Raw genomic sequence first — 12357 nt, forward strand, 5'->3', positions numbered from 1 at the left:
GGCCGAACCTCTTCAATCTTTCTTCTTCCTTCCTCCTTAAAATTTTCGGCCAAGGATGAACCAAAGGATGAACACCTTTTTTTTGTTTTTCTTTCCTTCAACTCACGGCAAGGGGGGGGGACAATCACACATATCCTTTCTTTTTTTTTTGTTTCTCATCCTACTAACACTAATATTTTATTGCCCATGCTCTTTATTTTATTGTTTCCTCCCATGATGCACCAACACAACATGTCTATGACATGTTTTGCCCATCACCCTTTGTCCATCCTAATGTCATGGCCAGCCACTACTAGATGGGGGGGGAAATTGACATGCAAGTCCCCCCTTTTTCAACATGCACTAATAGGTCCTTATGTTTTGATCTATCACATTTCAAAAATGTCACACATAAGTCCTATTGACTAAATTCACATGAAATTTACTAAATCGAAGCTTAAAATTTTCACACATTTATTTTAGACAATAAATATCATGTTCAAATAATTTGGTTACTCGGTTTAGCGGTCCCGAAACCGCTTTTCGACTAGGGTCAAATTAGGGGTGTCACAACTCTCCCCCCTTTAGGGATTTTCGTCCCCGAAAATTTCCACCGATGCATAGTTTAGGATAACGTCCTCTTATTGAATTATATTCATATAAACATTAGCTCATCGATAGCAATTGTAATTCATTACTGATTTCACATCGATCTATAAAATCATTTTCTTATCTTAAAACAAATACATAAACATTTCTACAGGTATGCACAAATATCTCATTTTCTTGATTTCATAAGCAATAATCACTTAACTTAATTCACAAATGCATTTCAAACACATATTAAGCACATATTAACATGTATAATTCACATCATCAACCCACATTTTCATTCATGAATAAGCTGTAACCTAACCGAAAGTACACATATACTCAAACATCCCAATAAATATCCTTTATAACTTTATCACATCTCAATATTCAACTTAACTCATTTCCAAAAGAAAAGTCAACTTCCACGTACCTGAACATTTAGTTCATTTAGCACATTCAATCATAGTTAACGTTACCCGTATACAGTCGAATAGGCATAAAGCCTAATATAATACACTGGCATGAGATTTATTCTAGCGCATAACTCGTATATCCAAAATTATCAACATTCATCAAAAATTCTTTCAAACTTTCGAATGTCGAAACTTAATCAAAATAATTTCTTGAACAAGATTAACAAAATAGTGTCCATTCAGCAATAGCACATATAGCTCTTACAATGCCATATCCTAGATATGGTCTTACATATTCTCACATATCGAGCCGATGCCATGTCCCAGACATGGTCTTACACACTATCTCAAATCAATGCCTTCGTCACAAACGAGGTCTTACATGAATTCCACTTCACACACTTAGTGCCCACTGACCGATCTCGCACTCATAGTGCTCGGTTAAAGGAATTCGCACACACACAGTGCCTCTAATTATTCACATACATAGCGCTCTTATTCATTCGTTAATACACATTGATATGACTTAACCAAGTCTATAAACATCATGTATGTACACTTTTAAACATATCATCTCATTTAAATTTGAATTTGTATAGTAATGAGCACTTAAACTTTGCTCAAATTACCGGCACGAAGCCTACTAGGCACGAAGGCCCGAATACACGTCACCAGCATGATTACTCTTCGAGGTTTAGCACGGATATATTACTAGCACGAATGCTCTTCGGAACTTAGCCCGGATACATCACTAGCACGAATGCTCCTCGGGACTTAGCCCGGATATATCACTAGCACGAATGCTCCTCGGGACTTAGCCCGGATACATCACTAGCACGAATGCTCTTCGGAACTTAGTCCGGATATGGTCACTTAGCACAAAGCCTTCGGGACTTAGCCCGGACATCATTCAAATAACCATGCACATTTAACAACAAATCATGGCACATTCGTATTTCATTTTCGTTAGCAAAACTCAAACACAAGACACTTATCATTCTTGCAATTTCGGCTCAATAGCCACACACAAAGAGCATGATTTTGATTTGCTTAAAACATGATCTAATCAAATCATAATTTAAGCTCTATTACTCAAGAACTTACCCCTTTCCGCTATCCGAAATTGACTCGGTAAGGTCGCACCCTTAATATAAATAATTGATAGAAAATATATATATATAGTGGGTTCGCACACATAGTGCTTAATAATCAACCACGCACACTTAGTGCCATATACTTTAAACTCACACACTTAGTGCCATGCATTTCAAGCCCGCACACTTAGTGCCAATCTCACAACCGTGAACACTTATTGCCCGCACACTTAGTGCCAATCTCACAACCGTGAACACTTATTGCCCGCACACTTAGTGCTGAAAACCAACCACTCTATACGCTTCACTGCCTTTTTACATTCGACAATTTCGTCTCTACATACATATACACATATAGCAATACACATTAGTATATCATTTACATTACTTGAATACAAACACAACATACTTATCGACCATTCAACTTCCAGTTCCATAGCCACATACAAAAATCACATTTATAGTCATAACACTCCTTCAAAATTGCATCACTTATACCCTTATAATTCAATCCAAATCGAAATTCAAATACGAGTACATGATACGTACCTGATCAACTTAATAATTTAGGCATATCTAAATGAAGTTATATCGCAAATTCTCATAGTCAGAAGCTTGCTACAGCTCGATCGGGATCAAGATTCATTACAATACAGCAAACACATTTTAATAGCCAAAAATCATCACACTATCATTTTATCACTTTATGGCATGTATAAATAGACTCACACGTGCTACGTTAGTCCTAGAATCGACTAAACCGTAGCTCTGATACCAATAAAATTGTAACACCCCTATCCCGTAACCGTCGCCGGAGTCGGACACGAGGGGTTCACAGACTAAATTCGCTTACTATCGCAGTCCATTTTAAAATTTTCCAGGCAGTTGGCTAACTGCGACACTGTCACCTTAAAAATCATATCTTGAGTTTCACAACTTGAAAATCAGTTTCGTAATTTTTCCCTGAAACTAGACTCATATTCCCATCTACATATTTTTTTCTAGAATTTTTGGTTGGGCCAATTAGTACAGTTTATTAGTCAAAGTCTCCCATGTTACAGGGATCGACTACACTGACCTTTGCGCATTACGACTTGGATATCTCCCTGCACAAAGCTTCAATACTGATGCCGTTTGTTTCTATAGAAACTAGACTCAGAGAGGAATCTATACATATATTGCATGACTCCTAATTATCTCTGGTTAATTTATAATGAATTTCCAAAGTCGGAACAGGTAATCCAGAAACCGTTCTGGCCCTGTCTCACGAGAACCTGAATATCTCTTAACATACTGTCCATATGATCGTTTCGTTACTTTCCTATGAAAATAGATTCATCAAGGTTCATTTACATAATTTATTCATTATTTAATTCCAATCCTACTATTTTTGTGATTTTCCAAATCTACATCACTGCTGCTGCCAGCATCTGCCTTTAAGGTAGACTTTACCTATTTCATAGTTTCCATGATTCAACTAGCCCTTTTAGCATAAATAGCACAAATTATGATAGTGATTAACCATTCCATACCAAATGATTATAACATTATGCTCAAACATATGTAAGCCATTTTCGCATGGCTATATACATTAACCAAAATATTCTTCCGCCACTAGTCTATTTTATATATGCCATAAGATAATCCAAAACATAGCAGTACCAAACAGTGGATAGTGATAGTGTGACTAGTTGCTGACGATCCCCGAGCCTGTAGCTTCGCAATGAGATCTATAAAACAGAGGAAACAGAGTAAACGGAGTAAGCATTACAATGCTTAGTAAGTTTTAAGCAGTGTCAACAGATAACAATCAAATTATAACATAGTTGTTCGTATTTTTATTTCACTCTTCCTTCGGGCATATCATCCCTTTACCGAATATGCACATCTCATCATATACAATAGGCAGATAAACTTTCACATAAAAGTGAGCTCATGTGACATAGATATATCGTATGATTTCACATCACCTCTCACACTGATCCGATGTCACATAATCATAGGAATAGTCTCATAGATTGCTCTCGTATGCATCACATAACTACCTTATGATTTAGTGCAAATCAAGCTCACATATAAACTTGGAGTACATACCTGTTTAACCTTTCGCATTGAATATATTTATAAGCAATTCTTATTACGAAGTCTTACCCGGACATAATCTCCACACGAAGTTATCGGGTCTTACCCGGACAAAATTCCCACACGTAGTCATCGGGTCTTTAGAGCTCGGATATAGTACGAGCACGAAGCTTACGGACATTAATCAGTGATAATATTCTCGCATAAAGCCTGCGGGGTTTTAACCCGGATATAGTACTGACACAAATGCCCTTCGGGACTTATCACATTTATGCACTTTCACATCCATCACGTTGGCCACTCGGCCCTGTCACATATATACACCTTCACATTCATCACATCGGCCATTAGGCCTTATCACATATATACACTTTCACATTCATCACATCGGCCATTAGGCCTTATTACATATATACACTTTCACATTCATCACATCGGCTATTAGGCCTTATCACATATATACACTTTCACATTCATCACATCGGCCATTAGGCCTTATCACATATATACACTTTCACATTCATCACATCGGCCATTAGGCCTTATCACATATATACACTGTCTTGGCTGAATCTACATCTATCATTTTCCAATATCACAATTTAGAATTCACGTATGGGTTTAATCAATAGCTTATGAGCAACTAGAACAAGTTTATCAAGGTTTACAACACAATCTCAAATTCAGCACAAGCTGTTTTTCCTGAGCAATAGTCACTAAACCATTTATAACTGGAGCTACAAAACTCCAAATCACTTTCCGTTAATTTTTCCTGAATATAGACTCGTATATCTTCCATCCATAAAATTCCAGAATTTTAGGTTTGGCCAAAAATACCAGATTTTTCTTAAAGTTTCCCCTATTTCACTGTTTGACTAATCTGACCACTCTTCACTACGAATCAGATTTATCATTTTACAGAATTCAAAATGTGTTGTATTTGATTTCATTTGAAACTATACTCATTAAGGAGTCTAAGCATATAAATTTTATCTTATAACCATTTTTGTACAATTTATAATGATTTTCTAAAAACGGAACAGAGGATTACAGTGTCATTCTGCACTGTCTCACACAACTTTAAATATCTCATTATCGGAAATAAATTTTCTTACACGGTTTCTTTTATAAGAAACTAGACTCATTAAGCTTTAATTTCATAATTTATTCAGCCTCCCATTCAACTCCAACAATTTATGGTGATTTTCTAAATTCATGTTACTGCTGCTGTCCTGAGCAGGTTTATCACAATTTTACTCTTCTGACATATCCTTTTAGCACTTCATAATATCATATCCATTTGGCAACATATCATATCAATAACTTACCTATACTTCATAATAGCCATTAGGCTATATGCATAAAAATTTACAATAGAGTTATGATTCTTTTAATATGTGCTTAACATATCATACTCAATCACATTATAGGCTTTAATACTTAAAACTTACCTCGATCGCTAATGTACGTCAATTCTGACTATTCGACCAATTTCCCTTTTTCCACGATCCGACTTTGTTTCCATAAGCTCTTGATGCTCAATCAACAATTTTTAACGTCAAATTTGCAAACAGCAATGTCATCACTTTACATAACATAAATTAAATTTCATTACTTAAACTATCCACGACAATCACCTTCCGAGCACCTTAATTTTCTTTAAGCTAAACCACCTCATAGTATACATATACACATTCGGCTAATTATAAAACAAATCAGCACTCATAACCGAATCATTGACTAAAATCGCATTCGGTAATATGCTTTTAAATAATTTCAATATTTATTAACATCTAAAACTAATTTGCTTGGGGTGCCATGAATTATTCAAATCGGCCGAATATCATTGAATCTCTAAAATCATGCTTATAACCACTTGGCCGAGTTTCACATTTCAAAGCCACATATATATATTATTCAAAGTATTTAACAACACTTAAAAATCCAAAACCATAAAACTCAATTCATATAACACCAAACTCAATGCTAAATCACCCTAGGCACATTCGGCACTAGCACAAGCACACACACATTTAACTTTTCTAAAATTCAACTTTAACAAGCTTCCTATGCTTCCATGATAAAAACCGAATGCTCATCTTACCACCAACATGCATATTTAATTATCTCAAGCCTCTCTTAATCAATTTTATTCATAGTAGCATGAACTCAACAATCCATTACGCATACAAAACAACATAACCGAAAACCTTACTCATTCCAAAAATTCAAATCTCAACTTGGTCACAAAAATAACTTGATATCTCACCAACACAACATCAACACCAAGCAAGAATGATGCATCCATGGCCGAGTGTCATTTCCATCACATAGCAAGATTTAGACCATGGGCTAGGTAGAACTCAAGCTAACAACTAAAACATGCATGCATCTCATGGAACATCATCAAACATACCTTAGCCTACTTACATGCATGGCCGAACCTCTTCAATCTTTCTTCTTCCTTCCTCCTTAAAATTTTCGGCCAAGGATGAACCAAAGGATGAACACTTTTTTTTTTGTTTTTCTTTCCTTCAACTCACGGCAAGGGGGGGTTAATCACACATATCCTTTCTTTTTTTTTGTTTCTCATCCTACTAACACTAATATTTTATTGCCCATGCTCTTTATTTTATTGTTTCCTCCCATGATGCACCAACACAACATGTCTATGACATGTTTTGCCCATCACCCTTTGTCCATCCTAATGTCATGGCCGGCCACTACTAGATGGGGGGGAAATTGACATGCAAGTCCCCCCTTTTTCAACATGCACTAATAGGTCCTTATGTTTTGATCTATCACATTTCAAAAATGTCACACATAAGTCCTATTGACTAAATTCACATGAAATTTACTAAATCGAAGCTTAAAATTTTCACACATTTATTTTAGACAATAAATATCATGTTCAAATAATTTGGTTACTCGGTTTAGCGGTTCCGAAACCGCTTTCCGACTAGGGTCAAATTAGGGGTGTCACAGGTGGCTTCTCTCTTCTTACTGTATTTGTGACTGGGGAAGCTACATGGGTTGTTTGAGGATCATGAAGGGGTGGAGGTCTAACGGCTGGATTCATACGAATGAACTCAACAAACCATTCATTCATAGCTTGAAAGAAGGCTTCTTGAGCCCCTCCTCCCTGACTAATTGTAACAGGCCTTTCACTACTATCTGGCGGCATCGTCCCTTCTGCAGGAGCGGGCGCGTTACTTTCTACATCTTCTGCACCAACTCGTTCGGGATCCATAACTATAAAAGAAAAAACATTTTAAAATCGTCAGGAGTCGTCACACTATCAAAATATAAGTATGGCATGTATAGCTAGACTCTTACTCATACTGAATATTCTGAGAACTGACTAAAATCTTGATTTGATTCCAATAAATTTAACACCCCTTACCCGAGATCATCGCTGGAGTCGAGCACGAGGCGTTACCAGACTTATCTTACCTGTTCGGGGCATAAAAAAATTACTTTTTTAAAAAATATTAATTCGCTCACATTCATCCAATAAATACCTAAAAAAGGCCCTCGAGGCCCTATAATTTTCAATTGGAAAGGTTCAGGACCAAACTGGGAACATTAAAAATTTTCCGATTACTTATACAAATCAAAACAATTTATTTCACTATTCATGATAAAAGTGTTCATCTGTGTAACAATCACTAAATTAATTATAAGTCGAGTTAAAAAACTTAACATTCAAATCTGTAAATTTTCCCTGAAAATAGACTCATATATATTCTTACCATAATTTTTCCAGAATTTTTGGTTTGGCCAATTAGTACATTTTATTCATTAAATGTTCCTCTGTTTTGCAGTTTAGTGGACCTGACCTCTCTTCACTTAAAATACATTATCTCATTCTACAGAAATTGGATAATGTTCCCATTTCTTTCAAATGAAAATAATCTCACTAAGGAATCTAGAAATATAAACTTTGACTTATAATTATTTTTGTACAATTTCTAGTGATTTTCCAAAGTTGGAACAGGGGATCACAAAGTCACTCTAAACCAGTCTTACAGAAATTTAAATATCTCAGAATATGGACTTCCTTTGCTTGCTCTATTTCTTTCCTATGAAAATAGACTCAATAATATTTAATTCTATATCTCATTCACCATTTAATTCCATTTCTACAATTTTTAGTGATTTTTCAAAACCACGTCACTGGTGCTATTTCTTAGCTGTTCCATGGCCAACTCTTACTCTTTCACAGTTTTTTTGCATTGAACTTCATTTAGCATACATAATACCAAAACATGTTCTTATTTAGCTATATCATAAGCTAATCATTACCAAGTATTCACATACCAGTCTTTAATGATATCATATGGACATACACACAAAATAGCCAAGTCCCTATAAATGTCATAACCTAAAGCATTTCTAGTCACAAAATACCGAGATAACTCGTTGATAGTGTGAGGCGATCTCCGACATCCTTATGATTTTTGAGTTGGCTTTGCGATACTATAAAAAGAGAGAAAAGAAAGGGAGTAAGCATAAAGCTTAGTAAGTTTGCATGTAAATAAATAACAGCATTCTAAATAAATTATCAAGATAACCTGAACCTTTTGAACATGGACTTATCTTACCTTCCCTTTGGTACACTCTTTGAATTTTCTATTGAACCATTTGGAATACTAAGGATACACGGGCACCTTTCCTTTTTAAACTTACCATTTCCATGTCTTGACAAGGTCTTACATGATATCCTTACCGTATGAACTCACCATTGCCACGCATTGGCATGGTCTTACATGGGATCTTTGCCTTATAGTAGTTTATCAATGGCATGTATTGACATGGTCTTCCATGATTTCCTTGCCTTGTAAAACTTACCAATGCCATGCCTTGGCATGGTCTTACTTGGTACCTTTAAACCCTAAAGTCATGACATTTGTATCCTACACATTCCTAAGGTTCAACCGGGACTTTTAAGTATCATTTCTTTGTCAATTCTTGCTTGAATCATCAAGGAATAAATTTACAAAATAAATATATAGATGCTGAAAAATAACATCATTAATTATAAATAATAAAACATTACATTTATTTACCGCAAACTTACCTTGATACAAAATATGATCAAATATTTTGATTTAGTCCTTAACCTTTTTCTTTCCTCTGTCTAACCCCGAATTTTGTTCTTCTTGATCTATAATAGCAAATTTAACTTATTTAATATTCACATTTATCAAAACATTCCTTAACTCTATCTTTGGAAAAATTATGATTTTGCCCCTAAACTTTTGCATATTTACACTTTTTTCCCAAATACTCAGAAATGAAACTTTATCCCTAATTCTTATGTTTTATGACAAGCTGATCATTTATTTAACTATGGAAACATCAAATTCCCACTCTAACATGTACTTATGACCATTAGGTATTTTTACCGATTATGTCATTTTACTCGTTTTCGCTTAAAATCGCTTAGCTCAAGTCGTTTAACATAAATTCAAGCTTCATATTCTACCATAAAACATCAAAATAAACACATTTCACCTATTGGTATTTTTCCAAATATGAACCCTAGGTTAAATTATTGCTAGAATAAGCTAAATCAAGTTACTGGGACTTCAAAAACGTAAAGAACATTAAAAACGGGGCTTGGAATCACTTACTATGAAGCTTGGAAGCTTGACAAAACCCTAGCTATGAAGAACCCTTGAAATTTCGGCCCAATGAAGAAGATGGGCACATTTTGCCATCTTTGTCCCTTTTTAATCTTTTAATTACCAAATGACTAAAATACCCTTCATTAAAACTTTAGTTATTTTTATCTATGTATGTACATTTTTGTCCATTAAAACCTAATGGTCTAATTACCATTTAAGGACCTCTACTTCAATTATACTCTTCAATTTAATCATTTAGCATCTAAAACTCATATTTATCAACTTTTGCAATTAAGCCCTAGTAGGCAAATTAAGCATGCTATCTATAAAATTTTCCATCAATACTCTAACACATGCATCTAATCACTCGGTAAATTATAAAAATTAATCGGAATAAACTTTTCTATCTCAGATTGGTGGTTTCACAACCACTGTTCCGTTTAGGCCCTATTATGGGATGTTACAAAAATAACCGAAATACCCCCATAGGGTAAAATGATCGAAATACCCCTATAAGGTAAAATGACTGTAATACCCTGTAAGGTAAAATGACTGTAATACCCCTGTAGGGTAAAATGACTGTAATACCCCTATAAGGTAAAATGACAGTAATACCCCTATAAGGTAAAATGATCGATATGCCCTACGATGTGTATGACTGTATTTGAGCATGCGGCATTATATGTAAGTTGCATCCATGTAAGATATTATGATACGATGCATGCCATGTTGCATGGGGTTGGGATTGTTATTTTGGAGGAAGTGTACTGTACTGATATGGTCGCACAGGTTGCCCAAGACTACTGTGGACCTACTGATGGCTTTAAGTCGTTCATATTACTAGCAGCTCTTTTACAAATACTATTTTAGTGCCGGAACCTATATGACTTGGTGTGTAGGGCTGGATGGGTCGATTTTATCCCCACATGGTGTGTAGGGCTGGTACGGAAATGGTGTGTAGCGGATGGATTGGGTAGGATTTTCTAATTGCATATGCACTGATTCTGTAATTGGCTTAGGCCTCACTGATACTGTTACTAGAATGGGCTTAGGCCCATACTATTTCTGATTCTGAAATGGGCTAAGGCCCTAACTAAAACTAAAACGGCTTAGGCCCAAATTGTGTTTACTCTGATTGTTTGCTTATATGGGATTACACACTAAGTTTTTGTAAACTCACCCATCTGTTTTATCTGTACAGGTAATCCCCAGACTTAGACGGATCAGTGCTGCGAGGGACTCAAAGGTGGCCACATAACCGCGCACGCTTCCAATCTTGATTTTTAATTTATAAGTAGTTTTAATTGGGTATTTTTATATAATAAGGCCTCTAAGGTTTTAACTTTTAATTTGGGATTTTTACTTGCTTTGATATAAACTACTAGTTGTAGGAAGAAGACGTGTTTTCAAAAGATAACTATTTTTCAAAAACACCACGTCTTCTTAATATAATTTTAAAGCTTCCGCAACAAACATAGTTTTAAAGTGTAATAACAATCTAATATGATTTACAAATTTTCGTTAATGATATAATAAGGTTTTAATATATAACGGGCTTTCCAATAAAATCATGGTTTTCGAAAAACACTTTAATGTGACACCACCAGATTCGGCCATGATGTCTAGGCTGGGTTTGGGGTATTACACATATTTACATATTTTCAAAAGTACCGAATATTGGTTGATAGTGTAACGATGCTCCTTGACGATCCCTGAGCTCAAAGGTAACTTTATATATCTATAAAACAGAGAAGGAATGCACAAAGTAAGCTTTTAAAGCTTAGTAAGCCATAAGCAAATAAATCATCACATAAATATATATATTTCAATTCGAATAGGCCAATTATATCTAATCTCTTACACATATACATTCAACTAGCTCGTATAACTTCATATTACCACATTAAATATTACACATACCTGATTCATTTAACTCACTTTCACATTCGATTTTACAGTGACATTTCCCGTTGAACTGTTCGGAATTGACAAGGATACTAGGATAATGCACATAGCTCGTACAATGCCATATCCCAGTATAGTCTTACATGTTATCATATATCGATGCCATTGTCCTAAACAGGGTCTTACACGTTTTATCACTTCGATACTAATGTCCCAGACATGGTCTTACACGAATTCACACATCGAAAGTCCAAATGTTATGACACCAGTATCCTGTATAATTCCTAAGGTTCGATTGGAGCTTACGACTTCGTTATTCAATCAACTCAAGCTTAAAACAAATCATTAAATACCCAATTCAATTCAGCAATATGAATATAAATACTAATAAATTTGGCAACAGATATAAACATATACAATTGAATTCAAAAAATATTTATTTACTTACAAACTTACCTCGTATAAAAACGAACGGACTAGAACGACTATTCAACAACTTTCGACTTCCCCCAATCCAAATCTGATTTCTTCCTTTCTTGATCTAAATTAATACAAATTTAACTTATTTAATTTCATATTCTTTCAATTAAATCCACAAACACATAAATGGGCATTTTTCACTTTAGCCCCTAACATTTTACATTTTTCTTAATTTAGTCC

Source organism: Gossypium hirsutum, chromosome A06 (genome assembly GCF_007990345.1).
Source record: "Gossypium hirsutum isolate 1008001.06 chromosome A06, Gossypium_hirsutum_v2.1, whole genome shotgun sequence".
Lineage (NCBI taxonomy): Eukaryota > Viridiplantae > Streptophyta > Magnoliopsida > Malvales > Malvaceae > Gossypium > Gossypium hirsutum.